Source organism: Podarcis filfolensis (assembly GCF_964270895.1).
Source record: "Podarcis filfolensis genome assembly, chromosome: 14".
Classification (NCBI taxonomy): Eukaryota; Metazoa; Chordata; class Lepidosauria; order Squamata; family Lacertidae; genus Podarcis; species Podarcis filfolensis.
Genome location: NC_139616.1, coordinates 3633105 through 3653112, shown reverse-complemented (window position 1 = coordinate 3653112; position 20008 = coordinate 3633105). Strand labels below are relative to the sequence as shown.

General features: G+C 45.7%; 1 long non-coding RNA gene across 1 annotated transcript; it reads right to left on the bottom strand.

Annotated features, from left to right (window-relative positions):
- Positions 1-11286: 11286 nt before the first annotated feature.
- LOC310749818 lies at positions 11287-19086 on the bottom strand. Its single transcript, XR_014541818.1, has 3 exons — positions 18999-19086; positions 12927-13005; positions 11287-11376 (listed from the first exon to the last, which is right to left on the bottom strand). It is a non-coding gene; the product is annotated as an uncharacterized lncRNA (long non-coding RNA).
- Between the last annotated feature and the right edge of the window lie 922 nt (positions 19087-20008).

Genomic DNA, 20008 nt, shown 5'->3' with positions numbered 1-20008 from the left:
GAGATTTCCATATTAAGTTTTCCATATTGAGGCTTCCATATTGAGTTTTCAGTTTTTAAACATTTCAGAACTCGAACTGTCTTCCGGAATGGATTATGTTTGAAAACCGAGGTACCTGTGTGTGTGTGTGTGTGTGTGTGTGTGTGTGTGTGTGTGTGTGGTATACAGAAAACAAGCAACAAAAGACAAACAAATTATTACAGAAATACACAGTTGCATATAAAAATGTTACATTAATACAAAGTTGCTAATATAAAAAAAGCAGTATCAATTCATTTTCCTTCTGACACACGCTCTCAGCCTCCGGTTTCTCAGCCAGGGTCCAAACAAATTCTCAACTCGCTCGCAAAAATCTCACAATGAGAAGAGTTCCTGTAAACAGCGGACATCACCCTAGTCTCTCAGTCTAGACTTGCTTTTTATGGACAGGCCCAAGGTGGATGGCACTTCCTCAGGTTGCCCACAGATGTGTCCCATTCAGCTGCACTCTCCGCACCCAGTTCCAGGGGCAGCAGGTTTGCTGAGCTTCCCAGGGGCTCCAAAGCATGGGGAAAGGGGGTCCCTTCACTCACTGCTCTTTCTTCACCCTCTGCCCTTTCCACCTCCTCCATCTTCTTAGATACTGACTGACGCTGTGACACAGGCATGCATTTCTCCCCATCCCTGCCAAATAGTCTTCTCCCTGCCCTCCAAGTGTTTCTCAGTTGGCAACTGGATGGCCATATTCTTGCCCCACAGGGAGTTAAGTGAGTTCTGGAAGACCTGCTCCCTGCCTTGCAGGCCTTTCCCCCACCTGGCCTGGCAAAGCCAAGGCCCTGACTGACTTCCGCTACAAACTTGGTCTGGGGTATTGTTTAAGGAGTGTTGATGTTATTGATTTTGGGGGGTATTTTTATTTTAGATGTCATGATTTATGTGGAAATGGTTTCAATTTGGTTGTGTATTTTTCGATGTTTTATTTATTGTTTATGACCACTTTTGTTATGATTGTAACTATGTTTTTTCTCATGTTGTAAGCTTCCTTGAGCACGGTTTTAACTATGAGAAGGTGACGTACAAATAAAATTATGTATGTATGCATGTATGTATGGCAGTAACTAAAACTTCCAGTTGCTAAACTCTTCTAGGAGCAGAGCATGCTCCAAGCAGCTGGTGCCCAAACCCTTTGCCTGTTCTCCTACCTCACCCAAAGGAAAATGCTATCAAAACAGCCAAAAGAACACAGCATGGGGCAGGTGTTCTGATGAGGTTAAAAGGGTCATCTCCAAGAACACAAGAATAAATAGCCTTGCGGGATCAGGCCAAAAAAGCATCTATTTCTGCTCTCCAGGTACCCCTCCCTCGGCAAACTCACAAAGAGCTAGTGTCAGATTTTGGAGAACAAGAGATCATCATGACAGCTCCCAGAGCCACACCCACAAGAAGAGTCCAAAAAATGCAGCTGTGTTGATCCATTAATACACACACACACACCCAAAGAACAGAGATCCATGACATAATACTCATTTTAGTCAAATCACGTGCCTGCAGTCTTACACATAGAGACTCAGTGGTGATTATTCCTGTGACCACACACTTTTAATTTGTAAAACAAAAACCCACACCCTGAAGTTTAATGAAAGATCTTTAGCCAGCTAAAATGCAAGCTTTTGCTGTGAATTAGAATTGACTTAGTCTATGTTTATCTGTTCATGAACAAATCTAAACATCTCATCACCTTAGTCCAGAGCTTTCCAAACTTAGTATCGCGACACGTTAGTTTGTCGGCTGCAGTGTGTAGATGTGTCATGCAAATGCTCCCTGTGCTCCTCTCAGGGCTGGAAAGGGGTTAGTTTAATGTCTGGTTTGCTAGTAAAAGTGAATTACTGTCTTGTGAAATGATGCATGTCTAAAAACTGTGTCACCAACATGAAAAGTTTGGAAAGTTCTGCCTTCCTCACTTGCCGCAGCAAGGATGCTCTGTCAGTTACCCTGCACTTCAGCTTTTGACATCATCACTCTTGCTCTGAAAAGCCCTGGAGCTGTGTTCTCCCTTGCATCCCTGCTCCGCTACACCATTCCAGGCACCACCTAACTTGGGGCCATTGTCATTTGGTTTGTCTCCAGCTCCTGCTAGCCAAGAGGGAGACAGCAACTGTTTGTGTAGTTTCCATTTCATCATTACACTGGAAAGCTGTTGATGGACAAATCCATGGTGCCAAGGTCTGGTTGTACAAGTTACTTTGGATATAGTTTTCTATCGAAAAACATGTCCCAGGTTCATTTCCCAACATTTCCTCAGGTAGGAGGCCCTTCTCTGAAACCCTAGAGAGCTGCTGCGCATCAGTGTCAACAGCGCTGAGCTACTTGAACCAATGGCCTGACCCAGTAAAAAGGAGATTCCTGTGGCCACCACTGCATGCTTCTGGTGGGCAATTCAGTAAGCTGCTATGTAGAGAAAGCCCTTTCCTTAGCCCATTCCCAAACCTTGTAGTAAGTGATTTGAACTGGGTGGCCAGTGTTGAACTAATGAATAAGTGAAAGTCGGGTGTGGGGTGTACATGGTTAGGAGGCCCTGCTGCATTTGATTGTGCAGGAGGAGTTTCTAAGATCTTGCACCTCCGATGTTTTCTCAACCACTTCCTCCATGCAATGCAAAAATAATAACCCTGGCCTACCTTATAAGGCTATTGAAAGGAAGTTCACATGTGTTTTAACCTGACCTTATCTTATTGCTGACTTTTATTATTTTTAAAATGTTTTGAATCATTGTTTTTATTGATAGTTTTAATGTTTTATTCTTTTGTGAAGTGGTTTGAAGGATGGGGCTTTTTTCCAATCAAGTGATATGTAAATTATATTAAAGATGACTGCAAGATAGGCATCCTCCCTGTTTTACGTGTGTGCAGCCGCATAGATGTGCGGCACCGGGAAATAAACAAATAATTCAATTCAAACCTGGAAATGGCAGGAGATGATTTGAAAGTCCTTGTGGCTTGTGAGGAGACTCTCCCTAGAGCCTGAAGTTGATGACACTGAGCCAAAAGTTTAGAAATAAAGGTTTTAAAAGACTTTTTTTAAAAAAATGGTGCTCAGGAGCTATCGCTGCTGCCATGCTACCCTGTTCAACAGCTGTTGGGCAAAAAGCTGTATTGCAGCAGCCTCGAAGGCAATGTTCCCTGCCCTTTCTAGAGATCTGGAACTAAAGGTCCAGTATGGGTTGCTTTTTGCTATGTCGGGTTTGGAAGAGCTCTGACTTTTTTGTTGTAAAAGAAGAAGAAACCACCCTCATTCCCCACTCTGATGAGGCTCTCCACTTACACACATTTTGCTTACGTGCACAGGGGCCTGGAACATAACCCCCATGTAAGTGGGGAGTTGCCTATAACGTGTACAAAAGAACATAAGGAGAGCCTGCTGGATCAGGCCAATGGCCATCTAGCCAGCATCTTCTTCTCACAGCAACTGCTTGTGGGAAACCAACACGGAGGAATCGAGCACAAGAGCCCTCGCTCCTCCTGTGGTTTCTGGAGCTGGCATTCAGAAGCATTGCTGCCTCTGTCCACGGGGGCAGAGCCATCTAGTAACCATCAATATCCGTCTCTTCCACAAATGTATACAATCCTCTTTGGCAGCCATCACTGCCTCCTATGGGACCGAGTTTCATAGTTTAACTATGTGCTGCGTGGAGATTTCCTTTTATCTGTGTTCTAGTTCTAGTGCAACATTCTAAAAAGTCTTATTTACTCCTTTCCATCATCCAATGCCATCAACCATGTGTATGTATATAAGTGTGTGTGTGTGTGTGTGTGTGTGTGTGAGAGAGAGAGAGAGAGAGAGAGAGAGAGAGAGAGAGAGATGCAGATGCCGTTTTAGAATTACACTTCATGCATCTGATGAAGTCAACTCTAACCCACAAAAGCTCATGCAAGACTCCTTGTTGATTGTGCTGCAGCAAACGTGGTTAAATCTCTGGAAGCAAAATAAATTATTTTTACCAATGACAAGATACAAGATATAAGGGTTTTCACATACCATTTTTTTCTCTTTGGGACTGCTACTATCTCCTCCCCCATTCCTCCCCCCACTATAAGGAGGGAATGCAGCCTTCTGCACTCAATGCAACCACATTAGGGGAAGCATGGTTGCTTAAAAGCATTGCTTCTTGCTGATCAATATTGCTAATGAGTTTCGTCTGGTGCCATTTAAAGCCTCCTGCTCTAGCCTGGAAATCAGACTGTTCCAGCAGGCATGGGTTGTGTCTGTACATGAACCCAGCTCTCCACAAAAGGCTTGTTTGCTCCCTTATTTGGATGAATGGTGGCCATGTCGTCCTTGCCAATGAGCATGCCAGTACCTGCAAAGACTCACCTATAAAGTGTTTTGAGCTTGCAACTCAGCAACAGTTGAAGAAATTATGATGATGTGGGTGTAGTTTTGATCAGAAATATCCCTGAGCTGAGATGGGTGGGAGGCTCAGCCCTGCTGAAGAAAGCACCCCAGCCAACCAGTGCTTCGTTTTTCTACTGGTATTTGAAGAACTTGGATTTGGAGGGTAGGTCTGGTAAGGAAGAATGGAAGCTTCCTTTCCTTGTGGTTAGCATCTGCAGTGATAAATGAAATCATTGTCTCAGCAATAAAAGCCAACTGTATCTGTAACATTCACACAGTTATGCTCTCCCCTCCTGTCTGAGAAGATCCAAGGACTCAGTGGTTATCTGACTTTACTGGCATTTTGTAATGTCTGTGTTTTATTTACAAATACAGATGTTGAAAATGCACAAAACTTACATCCCCCAACATCCAACATCCAACCTCCACTGCTTCTGCATCAAACCTCCAGTATGGGTTGCTTTTTGTTATGTCGGGCTTGGAAGAGCTCTGACTTTTTTGTTGTAAAAGAAAAAGAAATCACCCTAGTTACCCACTCTGATGAGGCTCTCCACTTACACACATTTTGCTTACGTGCACAGGGGCCTGGAACATAGCCCCCATGTAAGTGGGGAGTCGCCTATAATGTGTACAAAAGAACATAAAGAGAGCCTGCTGGATCAGGCCAATGGCCATCTAGTCCAGCGTCTTGTTCTCAAAGCAACTGCCTGTGAGAAAGCAACAAGGAGGAATCAAGCACAAGAGCCTTCACTCCTCCTTGAAGCACAGAAAAGGACTGACATCCTGCACCATATTAAGGTGTGTCTGGCACCTTCACTGTACTGCTGGTGAATGATGAAGACACACCTCTTTGCCCTGGCTTTTGACGCTTGAGAGATATATTTTTAGGACCCACCTTATTTCTGTGCTTGTAAGTTGTTTTAAACTTTTCTTTTACTGTTGTAACCTGCCTTGGGACCTTAGAGGAAAGGGCAGGTTAATAAAAATAAGTAAATTCAGAGTCTTGCTGCTTTATTGCTGGGGTGGAGAAGGCAGCACTTTTGGCCATATTCGGATTCTGAGTTTTGTCAGTCTGCAAAGGATGGAAATAGTGGTGGGAGGAGGACACGACTGGCCGAGGCAGAAAGAAAGTGGAGAATAAAAACCAACACCACATTCACTTAGGGCTGGCAAGGTCCCTTATGAGCAGAGTTGTGGCAGAGCACCTGCTTGGCATGCAGAAGGCCCCATGTTCAATTCCCAGTGGCATCTCCAGTTAGAAGAATCAAGTAGCATGTGATAAAAGAGAGCCTTTTACCCAGGCTGACAAATATTCTGACCTATAAGCCAGCTGCTTATGTCCCTATGCAGGCTTTTCTCCAGGATATAAGGACATAAAGAGGGTCCTGCAGGATCAGGCCAGTGGTCCATATCATCCACATCCTGTTCTCACAGTGGCCAAACAGATGCCTGTAGCAAACCTGCAAGAGCCCTCTTCCCTCCTGTAGCTTCCAGCAACTGGTATTCAGAAGTATTACTGCTTCTGAACATGGAGGCATAGCAGAGTCATCTGGGCTTGTAGCCTTCTCCTCCATTTATTTGTCCAATATTCTTTTAAAGCCATCCAGGTTGGTAGTCATCACTCCTATGGGCCTGAGTTCCATAGTTTAACTATGGCCAATATATCTAGCAGTGGATACAGGAGCTGTTTACAAGGGAATAGGTGTGGCTCTCCTTGATTAACACAAGACACCTGTGATTGGTGAGGGAGCCAAAGTTGGCTGAGCAGATAGTCACCTCACCTGCCATCCAGCTTCCCCTGGCAGGCAAGGTGCAAAAGCTTGTTCTGGCAGCACCTAAGCTGATCTGCAAAAACAAAACAAGCCTGAAGAGCTGTTGCCTAAAATCTGCACAAACTCAGGGAGGAAAACATGGCACTTTACCAGCCCATCACCTCCATGAGTGATGGCCAAGCAACTAGTTCTGGCCTTTGTCCCATGACTCTAGTCTTCATGCATTGCAGATAGTTGTGGCTGCCAAATCACACTCCACACTGCAGCTTTATGTAGCGGTCCCACTTGTATATGTCTGCAATGGTTCTATACCAGTTTAACTGTTGTGGCCACCTCCAAAGCATCATGGGAATTGTAGCCTGGTGGAAGTATAGAAGATTCTGTGAGCCTTTGCCTCAACCACAGAACTATGCTTTCTAGGCAGAGCAATTAAAACAGATCAAATCTGAGTATGTCCACAGTTTAGCTTGCTGACTAAAACCCTCAAACCTTTGGGTAAGCAAAGAAATAATCATGTGTGTTTGAAAAGGAGCTGAGCCAGTTTATTTAGAATAAAAGAAGTATATCCTTTTGAGAGATTTACTGTTGCATTTATTGTCTCCAGCAATCGTTTAATCTCCAGTTTGTTTTTTGCCTGGGCTGAGTTGGAGGGAGATCAGAATCTTTTATTTTCTTAGCAGTCACTGCTGAACGTTCTGTCTACTATCCATTTGTTCATTCCTCATATGAAGGCTCTCACTGAAAGGCAGCCATTGGACCAAACTATTTGATTTGGTTTGAGTTTTGCACTTTAGCACATTCCTCAAACATTTCATGAATGTTGTCTTTCCAGGGGATTTGGTAAGGTGGAGATGAGTCTACATTTCCACCCCTCTGGCATAGACCAGCTGTTTACTCCAGCCTCCCAAACTGCCTATACAGAGTGAGTCATGACATTGGAAAATTATCCCAGGGAGAAACAATTAAACAGAGAACAATGTGACTCCTTCTCTGGAAAGGAAAATAAAGCTCTGGCTGTTGACACCTTCCCCCACTCACACACCACAGTCACTTATCTGTGGATATTGGAGGCTTCTGCTGTAACTCTCTGAGTGTGCAGGATCAGCCCTAGACTAGCCCTCCTCCAACCTATCGCCCTCCAGGTCCCATCAGCCCCAGCCAGCATGCCCAGTGGGAAGGGATACCTGCAGCCCAGTGTTTTGCAGTGCATGAGGAGATCACTATTTGGTGGGCAACCTGTCTTTCTGGAAAGTTTGTCCACCATTATTGATCTCCTTATTGAAGAATTTTGGATAAGCTTCCTTTCTGTCGTAGGATTCTAGTTTTCCATACCATATTTTCCTCCCGGTTTCTTCCCATTGGACGGGAAGAGGCAATCCACGAGGCTTTGCATCGCATCTGCAGGGTGGCTTCTAACCTGAGTGTCATTTGTCTTTGGGACTACATTGCATCTGAATTTACACATTTGAGGACAGCTTTCTCCTGCCCATCAGTTGTGATCAACTTCCATGCTGGTGGGAATTGCAATCCAAAATGTCCAGAGGGCACCAAGTTGGGAAGGCTGCCCTAGGCCAGCAAAGAGTGTCCAAAGTGATGTGTGTCTCCACGGCCCAACATTCAAAATTATAGATTCCTCATTCTTATATATGCTGCCCTTAAATCCATTTTTGAAGAAGGTGAGGTGCAGTTTATAAATTCTTTGAATCAGTAAATAAATTTCACCTTCATCCAAAAACATGAAAGATGTACATATAATGAATAAAATATAAAAGATGAAAGTACCCAGCCATCTAAAAATACAATGATTTTACATGCCTGTGCAAAATAAAAAGATATTAAGCTGGTGCTGAGAAAAAGGCAATGTCAATGCCAGTGGTTCTTCTCAGGGTGGGGGGCATTCCACAGTTTGGGGGGCAAAACAGAAAATGTTCTCTCTTGTGCAAATGAAATTTGCACTTCTCTGACAAATGGAACATGAAGAAAGACTTCCTTTGGTGATCTTTATTTAATACATATGTTGCCCATTTCACAACTTTAATATATTGTTTGCATGCACAATTTTGCTCTGTCACACAAGGAGATAAACTTTCCTCCCACATTGAACTGATCCCAATTTCTCTCAGGCACACTGTTTGCTGAATGGGAACCAACACTGTACATTTCCTGTGAATTAAGCACAATAAATGTTGGCTCAGTGCTGGCCATGTAGGTGAGTGTTACCAACTTTACATGTGAACAAACTGCTGTTTTTTAGCTGAATGGCTAGCAGATGACAGGGACCTGCCAAACCCAGCATCTCAGGTGATTTACCTGTTCTTAAATTTGTTCCTGACTCTGCGAAGTGTGAGCTGGAGTTGTGGCTGTGCTTCAGGAGCTGCTAGCATGAAAACAAGGTGCTGGAACGGCCCTCAGCATTGGAACTCCTTCCATAGAATTTCTGCCAGATCCTTATCTCTGCTTTGTTTACAAGAGCAGTATAAACTAAAATTAAGGGGTGGGTCAATTTAAGCTCCCAAGTATTACTACTTGATAAAGAATTCTAAATCCAAATGCAAACCACCTGTCACATCTTATACATGCCTACTCGAAAGTAAGAGCTGCAGTGGCACTTACTCCCAGTCAGATAGGTTTGTAGATTGTAGCCATAGCTAATTTACTATCTGGATTTTAACTGATAATTAAGTAATTAACGGATTAAGAATGCAAGAATCCATGGCACTGCTGGATCAGGCCAATGGTGTAAGTAATCCTGCAACCTTTTCTCACAGGGGCCAACCAGATACCTGTGGGAAGTTGGAAAGCGTGACCTGAGCCCAAGAGGCCTCTTCTCCCCTCCTGCAGATTCCAGCAGATGCTATCCAAAGCGTCCTGCCTTCAACTGTGGAGGCAGAGCAGAGCCATCCTGGCTCGGAGCCACTGAAACGCTTCTCCATGAATAATACCAAATATCTGTATATTGCATCTCAACAGAGATTAAAAGTTGACTTTTTAAGGGGGAGGGCTAAGAAGAGCTTTTCAAAATCATTAAGTCCTTAGTCTGCTGGAATTGTTGATTTCTGATCTTGCCTCTTGAGGTCTGTGCATTTTATCAAGTTTTTAAATGGTAAAACAAACAAGCAAGCAAGCAAGCAAAAGCAAGTGTAAAGTTGGTGTCAGGGGACTGCCATTGGAACAGGGGAGGGGGGCAGGGGAATAGAGAGAGCCTCCAACACTGCTGAGGCCTCGTCCAGCGGTGGGTAAAGCCAGACCTCCAGTGGAGCAGTGGGGCTCGAAGATGCTACTGAGAGCCCAAGCACCTCACCTAGTCTGGCTCGCCAGGAAACAGACATGCCGTTTCGTCGCCAAGTTTACGCAGAGGGGTGAAACGTAAGGAGAGGAGGCGGAGATTTGGGGTGTCTAAGTTCTTATGTTGGGGTGGAAACCGGAAGGGGCCACTCCCAGAATCTGCAAGTGACTAAGACGGACATGAACTTTGGGGTTCTGCACTGTAAATAGTTTGCACCAATAAAACCTGTAAAAGACAGGTCGGAGTCCTGCCTGCTTACTCACGAGCAACCAGTGGCGTAGCGTGGGGGGTGCAGGGGGGGCCGGCCGCACCGGGCGCAACATCTGGGGGGGCGCGCTCGCCGCCTCCGGAGTCGCCGAAGAGCCTTGGGCGCAGGCTGTAGCAGAGCCCCATGTCTCGCGGAACCGACGAGCTGTGCGCGCGTCTGGGCTGAAGGCGTCCGGCAGGCAGCGGCTCTCAGCACTCGCCGCGGTCCCCGCGCGTCAGGGCCGCGGAGGGCGCGCCAGGCAGCCCCTCCTCACAGCCCCGCTGCCGCCGCCGCTGCTGCAGCTGCTGGGCCATGTTGCATTTTCCTCGCCTCTCTGCCCTCCTCCTCCGGGCAAGCGGCGTCGTTTGGGCGGCAGCGCCAGCGGCAACTCGCCTCAGATCACCTGACACGGACCCGCCGCCGCTGCCGTGGCTACCTTACCGTAAATACCCCAGCCCAGGCAGCAGCAAGAAGAAGCTGGCAGCGGCAGCAGGTTAGGGGTTAGGGGGCGCAAATTACTTGCCTTGCCCCGGGTTAGGGGGCGCAAATTACTTGCCTTGCCCCGGGTGCTGACAACCCACGCTACGCCGCTGCGAGCAACCACCACCAGCACCTGACAGTTGGGTTTACAAGTGGGGCTGACTCTGAAAACAGTTGAAGATGGCTGATTTTGTGTTCCTCACACAGTCAGAAAATAAGCTGGTTCCTTTTTGTTCTTTCAAGTGCATCAGGAAATAAGCTTGGCCTACGCTCCGGATGCTGTGTCAATGTATATCCTGCGACTGTTCCATTGTCTTTGTTGACACACGTTTCATTCATGTAGTCAGCACTGAGTGGCTGGCAGGTGTGCTATTTATCTCTCTCTTGTGGGTGTTCCTAGGCAACCTCTAATGCTAATAGCAAACAGTAGTAGCTTGCATCTAATGCGGTGTTCATTTCTCTTTGCAAGGTGCCCAGAATTTTGGCTGCAGGCTCATGGCTCACCAAGACATGAATGCTGCCTTTTCTGTGTTGGCCCCCAGATTGTGGAACTTCCACCACTCAGAAATGCGTGTGGCCTTCATGCCTCAGGTGTTTAAATGTACTTTAAAAGCCCCTATTTTTTCGAAACTCTTTAAAAAAGGAATATGTTGTTTTCCAGGGAGCTCTGTTAGGTGCTACATCAGTTTCTGCTACATCTTTTCACTAGCCAACATTTTAAAATAACTGTTAAATGTTGCCTTTAGTTTGCTTGTATTTGTTATACTTTTATGATATAGGGAGTTGCCTTGAGTGGGCTATGCATAGGAAAGCAACAAATAAATAATGCTATAAATAAATTAAATAAAAGAAGTTGGAGTGTGTGTCTGTGTTTTTTTAAAAAAGTATTTTGTCAGTTTTTAAAGTAATGTAAAATGTTTTCCAAAACATAAAAAATACCCAATAAGTTATGCTGCCAGGGCAGGTGTTGGGAGCAGGTCAGCAGTAACTCACAAGGCATCAGTGAAGTTAACTCTTTATTCAAAGAAACAAAAAATCTCAGGCCTAGTGAGCATTGCAAGTCTTCCCGGTAGGTCTTGCCCCAATGAGCCAGCTGTGAGGACTGACGGTCTCCACCTCTCCACAGCTCTTTAAGTCTCCTGCTCCCCCAGGTCCTTCCCAAGCAATGTGAGACTCTGACACCTTGTCTCTGCTCTGCCCTCTTCATACCTCTGTGGGTTCTGGGAGACCAAAGAGGAGGGGAGCTGGTCACCGCAGGAGGGGGGGGCATCCTTGACTTGTTCCCTGACTCATCTCTGCCTCTTGGCCCCGTCCTCCTCTCCAGCTTACACTGCTGCCTCTGATTCTGGACTGCCCTCTGACAGAGCCTCTCCCAGCTCACTAAACCCTGTTATCGCTTCAGCTTCTGACACCTCCTCCTCCCAGTCTGCTCCCTCTTCTCCCTCTGACCCTCCCTCATCGTGTCCCACCCCCACTCCCTGGGCTCCAAGCCTTCTTCCCTTGGGGGGTTCCCCAGCTGTCCAGTCCATGGCACATGCTGAGGTGAATTGGAGCTTAATGTGCATAGTAAATGGGGATAGAACAGCAGCCTTAAACGCCCCAAAGGAAGGAAGCCAAGAATTATTGAGACATCAAACATGAGGTTTTTACAACTCTAGGACTTCCTGTTCAGGCACTAGGTAGGGGCAAAAAGCATTAACGAAATGTGATATTCTTAGCATTTGCTACAAACAGTTTGCCTCATCTTCACTAGGGGTGTGCAAGAGATTTGTATGAATTCTGCATCAAGAAGCAAACTGTTCTTACTTTGGACAGATTCAAGGTTTTCCTGAGCTGAAGTGTGATCTATCCCATGTGTCCTAAACTGAAGTGGGGGCCTCCAAAGTCCATCAGGGAGCTTCAGTAGTTCAAGTGTAATTTAAAAAAATGCCACAGATGCCATTTCTCCCCAAGATTGCAGTGTTAAGGAAATGTCGTGGGGGTGGGGAGCTCTTTGTGACTGACAGGTCTATCTAATCAAATCTCAATGGTTTGAGGAAGGGCTGCTGAGGCTTCACCTTGTTGTCTGTTCTGGGCTCTTGTTTCTGCTAACAGCATTTGCTTGGAACATGTTGGATATTCAAGTGCTTCTGCCTCTGGGCCATAAACCCCCAGCTTTGCATTCAGTTTATTTAACTTTTGAAGCTGTTTTTTTTTTTACTCATTGTAACTCCCTAGCCCCTGCCCTCAACATTAGAAACTTTTTAGGTTTTTTCTTGATGCACCTCTGTGATGTATGACATTTTATAATAAAACCACTCACAAAACCACAAGGAGAGAAGCAAATCCCTTTCAGTTCTCCCCTCCTCCTCCAAAACAAACAAACAAACACCTTCAAAAGTGCCCAGTGCAAACCAGCCTGGACCTATTTTTCTACCGTCTTTTCAGGCCAGATCAGAATGTTCAGAAAGTGTTAAGGCCAGTGGACAACCCCTTTCCAGGACACATACTCATCAGGAAGGTGTGGATCAAGACTGCATCAGAACTTGCATGGATCACATTCTCGATGCATCCCTGCCTCAGTTCACATATATGTGTGGCTTCCCTTGTGCTCGACCTGGAATTGCAGTTAGTTCAGAATGCGGCAGCACAATTGCTGACAAGAGCAAGACCTTTTTGGCATATAAGACCTGTGCTCAGAGATCTGCACTGGCTGCCAATTTGCCACTGGGCCAGGTTCAAGGTGTTGCTCTCAGTATATAAAGCCCTAAACAACTTGGGGCCAGCTTACCTGTGAGATACACCCACTTGACTCCTTCGATCTGTGGAACTGGCACTGCTACAGGTGCTACATATTACCTGCTCAGCACCTGAAAGAAATCCAATATTTTAGCACGGCAGCACTTACACTTTGAAACTCCCTGCCTATTGATACCAGGCAGGCGCCTTTACTGTACTATTTTCAGCACTGACTAAAAACATAATTGTTTAGACCAGCCTCCCCAGATAGGCTGGATGCCGATGTGTGTTCATTTTTAGTTTATTGCTGAGTTTATTTATTTTTTAATGTTTGAAATAGTTGTTTTCAACTTTTTTTTACATTTTATAGTAATTTCTTCAAAGACTTTGAGCTGTTTTACAATCAAGCAGGGTATACATTTTATGAAAGAAAGAAAGAAAGAAAGAAAGAAAGAAAGAAAGAAAGAAAGAAAGAAAGAAAGAAAGAAAGAATGTCACTGAAAGGTGACACTGTCTAGTGGAAGGCAGGTGTGACACAAATGGACAGGAGGAAGGGAGCTCTCAGCTGGAGTGCAGGTAGATCTAGATATTGATTAGATGGGATGGGAACAATGTGGGTGTAGCTGAAAAAGTTTCCAGGGTGTATTTCATTTCCAGGCTCCCTGGAATAATTTACACCCCTTTGAGTACATTCGGATGCAGCAAGCTGATGTTTAGATGTCTTTTTTTAGATGGCTACAGAAACAAGCACAGCTTGTTCAGGCTAGCGAACCCTGGGAGCTGCCTCCTGTTGCATCAGACCATTGAGCCATCTAGCAAAGTTACACTCTTCATCAGCTGCCAGCAGCGCTCCAGGATCTCAGGAAGACGAGTTTCCCCCACCTTGTCTGGAGGTGCCAGGGAATGAACCTGGGACCTTCTGCTTGAAAAGCTGATGCTCTGCCACTGAACTATAGCTCTAGTGGTTGGCTCAGCCAATGGCTCTGCTGCTCAGGCGTCTTAAGATACAAGTAGCTGCCATTAGTGGCCAGAGAACACATTGAGCTGCAGTTTGTCACTTCAATGGCTGTGAGTTAATCAGAGAAGTAATGGACTCTTGCTCCACACAGACAATGCATAAATGGAATCAATTTGCTTACTAAAGAATAAGGTAGCAGTGTCATTTAACACCATTGTGATATTGCTGTGATGTGCTCTATGTTGGTGGCCCTTTTAGTAGGGTTGCCATATTTCAAACAGTTGTTGAGTTGTTTTTAGTTGTTGAGCTTTTCTGGCAAACTCACAAAAAAAAGTTTCTGAGCTATCTTTAAGGAAAATCGCCAAAAACAACACTGCCGACATGGGTTGCCATATGTTCAAATTTTCCCAGACATTTTTAAAAAGCGATTTCCATCCAGACACTACTTCCAACTGCAGTAGTCCAGATATGTCCAGGAAGTTCCGGACATATGGCAACCAAAACACCATCTGGTGTAGTCATCAGCAACCAGGTGCTACCAGGCCAGGTGGAAGGCTCTTGCGATGGTAGACAAAGCCCTGAACAACTTGGGTCCAGGATACTTTTGGGACGACCTGAGCCCTTAGACCCTACCTCAGTTGCCCAAATAATCCAGAAAATCCCATGTGTCACAGAGGCCCGACTGACTCAGCCAGAAGTCATTTAGCATTGTTGGTCCCAGCAGAGATTTGGCAGGCATCCTTGCCTTTTTCACTTTCTTGAAGTCTTTTTCATGCCAACAGGCCTATGCAGCTGTTTAAACATTCAGCTAGTCACTAATTTTGATTAGTCACATTCTTGCTTTTCCAATGCAGTGCAGTGGTGAGAGTGTTGGACTAGGAGCTGGGAGACCAGGGTTCAAATCCCTGCTCCTCCAGGAAGCTCCCTGACTTTGGGCCAGTCCCTGCCTCTCAGCCTTGCTTGCCTCACTGACCTCACAGAGTTGTTGAGGGGGGTGGGGACTATTATATACACTACCTTGAGCTCCTTGGAGAAAAATGGAATACAATAAATAATAATGATTATTTTGTACTGCTTTTAATTGTGTTTTATAGTTTATAGTTGCACAGCATCCTGAAGTTTTATGATATTGTAATATATACATTTTTATAAATAATTATTGTATTAAATTTGTTATGTGAAGTCATAATCATTTATCAATAATTGAAGTGCAAGCTTTCACTCTGAGTATCAACTAAACACTGAACTGATTAATTGGTGGGCAAGGAGAGTGAATTGAATTGTTGGTAATGAGATGTAAGATTATAGTTTTTTATTTTGAGTTTGCTTTTTAGGTATCTTACTCTAACAGGAATTGAAACAATTAAACTGTTGGCTCCAATTAAAAATTACTTAATTGTTCAGTTAGAGACTTCTTCTTCTTCAGTATCAGTGATACTGCTGCACCCAACCCAGCCTCCAAGCGGTTAGAGATTCCAGGGGTGCCTGCAGTCAGCCAGGGGTTGGTATCCTTGGAATGAAGGTGTAGACGGTGGTGTCTTTAGGATGCAAGCTTTTATTTACACACACATGTGACCTGAGCATAGGATGGAGGGGCTCACAGCAGATCTTGCTTCCCCTCTAGGGTTGGGCGAAGCACAAAGCAAGACCCTACATCAGCATCAGCCAAAACTCACATACCAGCTCTGGCTGTTGCTGGTCTACCTTACAAGGTGAGGTTACTTTCAGCAGCTGAGAGGGGTAGGGGGATTTCTCCATTGTCTCTATGGCAATAGGGCAAATTCTTCCTGATGTAAATGGCTGGTTAAGGTCTTTACCTAACAAAGGAACTGGTTGGGCTGGTTTCTTCTTATAGATTCTATTCTCACCTATACAAGATGCCCACCCCACCCCAAAAAACTATAGCAATATTTTTAAAAGACAATTGGACTACGTCCACTTGGGTCGTGCAACACAGTTTGATCTTCTCCCAGGAAAACAGTTGGAAGATAGAAGACAAACCATCCCAATGTTTTGTGCACAAATCAATTAAAAAATCACATTTCTAATTATAATGTTTAATAATAAACCACTTTTCCATGCAAAATGCTCAAAGGGATGCGCAAGATCAAAAGAAATCACAACCCCAAAGCAATAAGCATCACCATAGAACACTTAAAATATCAGTAAAGCACACGATAAGTCAGATCCAAAATCTGTTTACACCAGCCTTGGCCAGCCTGGTCTCTCCAGATGTTTTAGGCCACAACTCACATCAGCCCCAGGCACCTGTTGAGAGTTATAGTCAAAAACCTCTGTAGGGCTGCAGGTTGGCCAAGGTTGATTTACACCAAGCTGCGGGGGGGGGGGGGACTGCTGCATCTGAATCATCCTAAACTTTGACAGAAGTAACTTCAAACCTCCGGAAGGCTGGTGGTGGCGACTGAAATGGACAGTCTGATTTATGGCTGTGTTGTTGCCACTCTCCCCTTAGGGTATGTTTAGCTGTACAAAAGTGCAGCAGTTGTGTAACCACTGCAAATGGGAGTCATGAGTGATACCAATAATATTCCAGAGCGCTTACGTAACTCCTCCTTATGTGTCTATGAATGATATTCTCGGGCTGTGATCACAGTTAATTATACGTTCCAATGGCTCGTCTTTATCTGGGACAGCCCTAAAGTTCTAAAGGCTCCTCTTCCAATGTCCCTCCTTTTGGTTTTGGGGTAGGGTTTTGGGGGAGGGGTAGGGTAGGGTATTAGAAAAGATGTTTGGGTGAATGGCCAGAGGTGCCATTCTACGAATCTCAGCTCTATTTTCGGGACTCACTAACAAGGATGGGGAATCTGAGGCTCTCCAAATGTTATTGGATTCCAACTCCTGCCAGCGTCAGCCACCATGACCAGGAAAAGCCCCAGGAAAAGCCCCATCCCTGTCCTGCAGAGTTGATCTCTGTAGGGCAGGAAGAGGCAGCACCTCCAACAGGGCACCGCTGGCCAGGTCACGTTCTCCAGTTGATTAAGGGTCATCTTGAACGGTTGATAGTACATCATATGCCATTCTGCACACCAGGCGAGGCCAAGCTTTTATTGCTTATGGGACATTTATGTGGGGCACAGCACAGTAGTGGGCTCCCCCATTTTTTAGCTGCAAGGAATAGAAAAGATAGCATCCCTGTATAGCCACTTTGTTTTTCATCATGCACTGAATTGTGTCATTCCAGTGCATGAATGTTGGCATCTGTTTATCTCGGGAGACAATGGTGGAGACACCTTTGGGGCGTTGGCGAGTAACAGCACCTGCTGTGACTGAAGAGGCTGATACAGGAGAGACATGCTTTGTTGCAGATGGGGCAGATGCAGATGTCTGCTTGTGCTGCTGCAGATGCACCATGACGTTTCTTCTCTCTGCTCCTCCTAGCGGTCATTCCTCCTCTGGTCACTGCTATAGATGCACGACTTGTCTCCAGGTGCTGCGACCATCTGCAAGGGATCCCCACATGGCAAGGTTGATGTTGCCAGCCTTCAGTCGTGTTTGCAGACATCTTTGAAATGCAGAGTTGGTCTGCCAATGGGCCTGGTTCCCCGTAGAGCAAGTCCTTGGATATGCATGACAAGAAAAAGAAAATGGTGGCCACAAGCAGATTTTGGCATGTAGGACTCAATGGTTTGGGAGTGGAAGAGGCTATGGGCAGGCAAGAACCGGTGTACTGAACCCTGCCAAAAACAGGAGGCCTGACAGCTGCCTGAGACAGCTGTATGCTGATGCCAGGCCAGATTGATACAGTTGCCTCCAGCTCCCAGCAAACCCATCCAGCATGGCGAGGGAGATTATGGGAGTTGCAGCCCAGCAACATCTGCAAAGCCACTGGTCCCCCATCCTGTAGGAGGCCAGTCTTTGCCAACCTGGTGCTTTCCAGCTGTTTTAGATTACAACTCCCATCAGTCCTAGCCAGCAGAGTCCTGTTCCCATCAGTCCCAGAATCACCCAGTTGCAGTCTGGGGCTGATGGGAGCTTTAGTCCCACACAGCAGGTGGGCACCAGGTTGATGAAGGCTTCAGCAGGTGGAAGTGAGTCTTTAGTGATATGTCCATTAATGGAGCCTGGAAGCAATGTAAGAATTGAGTGTGGCAAGTATTCACCTGCCCTGTTTCCTTCCCTTGATGTTCTAGAGAGAGATAAATATGCTTCAGACTAGGCCTTGACCATGTTTGCATTTACACCCCAGAAGCACACTCAACTAGGAAAATAAGACATTTGCAAGCAGTTTTTCCTCCCTCATGGGCAATGATGCTACTTTACAAAGGATTATGGAAAGCAAACAAAATATTCCGGCGGTGCATGCCGAGTGCTGGAATGCAATTGTGTGTGTGTGTGTGTGTACATGGAAGTCCAACAGCAAAGAAATCCTTGATGCTGAGGATTAGTTTGCTAGGTGGAGCATCTAACAAGATCTGCTCGGTCTGCTGGATAAAGAGCTGGCTGTGGTGTCCTCACATTTCCTGATGTTGTAAGACTTCTGGCATCTGATTCATGCTGCAGGCAGCCCAGGCCTCTTCAACTAAAGCTCTTCATTTTGCAAACTGAAGAGCAAAGGGAGAAAATATGAAGACAGAGCTGTTCTGCCTGACCTTTGGTTTGGACTCAGTCCTCATATTTCCCTACCCTTATGGTTTTGATCTATGGGCTACTTTTAAAATGAGGCTGCATTTTAAATTGCATTTTAACATGTACAGTATTTGAAATTGGGTTTTTTTCCCCTATTATGTTTTTACTGTAATTTTACTGGTGTTAGCCACCCTGAGCCCGGCTCTGGCTGGGGAGGGCAGGGTATTAATAATAATAATAATAATAATAATAATAATAATAATAATAATAATTTATACCCTATTATTATTATTTACCAAGTAGCTTGGGGGTAGGCTGGGGGTGTCCACTGAACAATATCAACTGAGGGCCAAACTGATTCATCTCAGCAAGGCAGGGGGCATGGGTGTAGGCAGGATTTTTGTTGGGGGGCAGAACCGACATGATTGGTTAGTTAGTTTTCTATTGTTTTACTTGATCTGGGGGGGCCCCCTGGCTACCCCGATGACAGGGGGTGGGAGAGGCAATGAATGGGGAGAAAGCATACTGCCACCCACCCACCCACTCACTATTTTCCAAATCAAGTTTGCTCCTTCTCACCTGCTACTCTTTTGCCTACTGGTGGAAAATATTTATTGAATTTATATCCCAGCCTTCCTCCCCAAGGAGCCCAGGGCAGCAAGTCAAGCAGAAGCTGGGTGGGGGAGAGGATTTTAACTGGAGGAAATGACACGGAGGAAATGATTAAGCATCCCTTTCCTTTCTGTCTCTGAACAAATTTCATACCCACCAATATTCCTCAGATAAAATAGGGACATTTTCACCAGAGGAAGGTTGGAGGGTCTGCTGCCCCTTTGGTGTCTGCGGTTTCTCCCACCCCCAGGAGTTCTCACTCACTCCAACTGACCCTCCTCTGTCCCCCATTTTTGTCCCACCCCCTCAGAGCATTTCCTGTCAGAAGAAGGGCGAATGCCACCACCAATGGGACACAGCACACACTGTCGTGAGAAAAGCCCTTAATTCCGATTTTATTTTATTCTTTGGTGTATTTACAAAGAGAGTAGCACAAACCAATAAATTTTTTTTAGAAAGGGATAAGATTAGACGTGGACATGGATTTTTTTAACATATTTTTTAAATGAAGACTCCTTGAGCGCCACTCCCCCTTTCCTCCCGCCCAGGGTGGTCTTGCCCTCTGCCCAAATCTCAAGGCTGGCACGTCACACGGGGCTTTGCCTCTGGGGTGGCAGCTTCTCTTCCTCCCTGCCCACTCTCCAGCAGACATTACAAGCTGCCCAAGAGAGGAGGCCAGCAGCAGTGGCCATGGGAGGCCATGGGTTGCTCTTTCGCAGCTGCCACTGCCGCTGCTGCTCAGAGCAAGCCCCTGCTCAGCTTCTTCTCTGAGCTCAGCAGAGGTGAGAGAAACTGGGACATTCCAGGATCAAACTGGAAGTCGGAATGGCTTCTGCAGTGGCAGAGCTTCATGCTCCAGCACGGTGGGGGGGGGGCAGAGAGCAGGTGGGGGCGAGGCTGGTGCACGTTCTGGGGGTGTGGCACATTATCTGTGCAGGGAGGGCAGCCGCGATGGCACCCTGCCGGGATCGCACTTT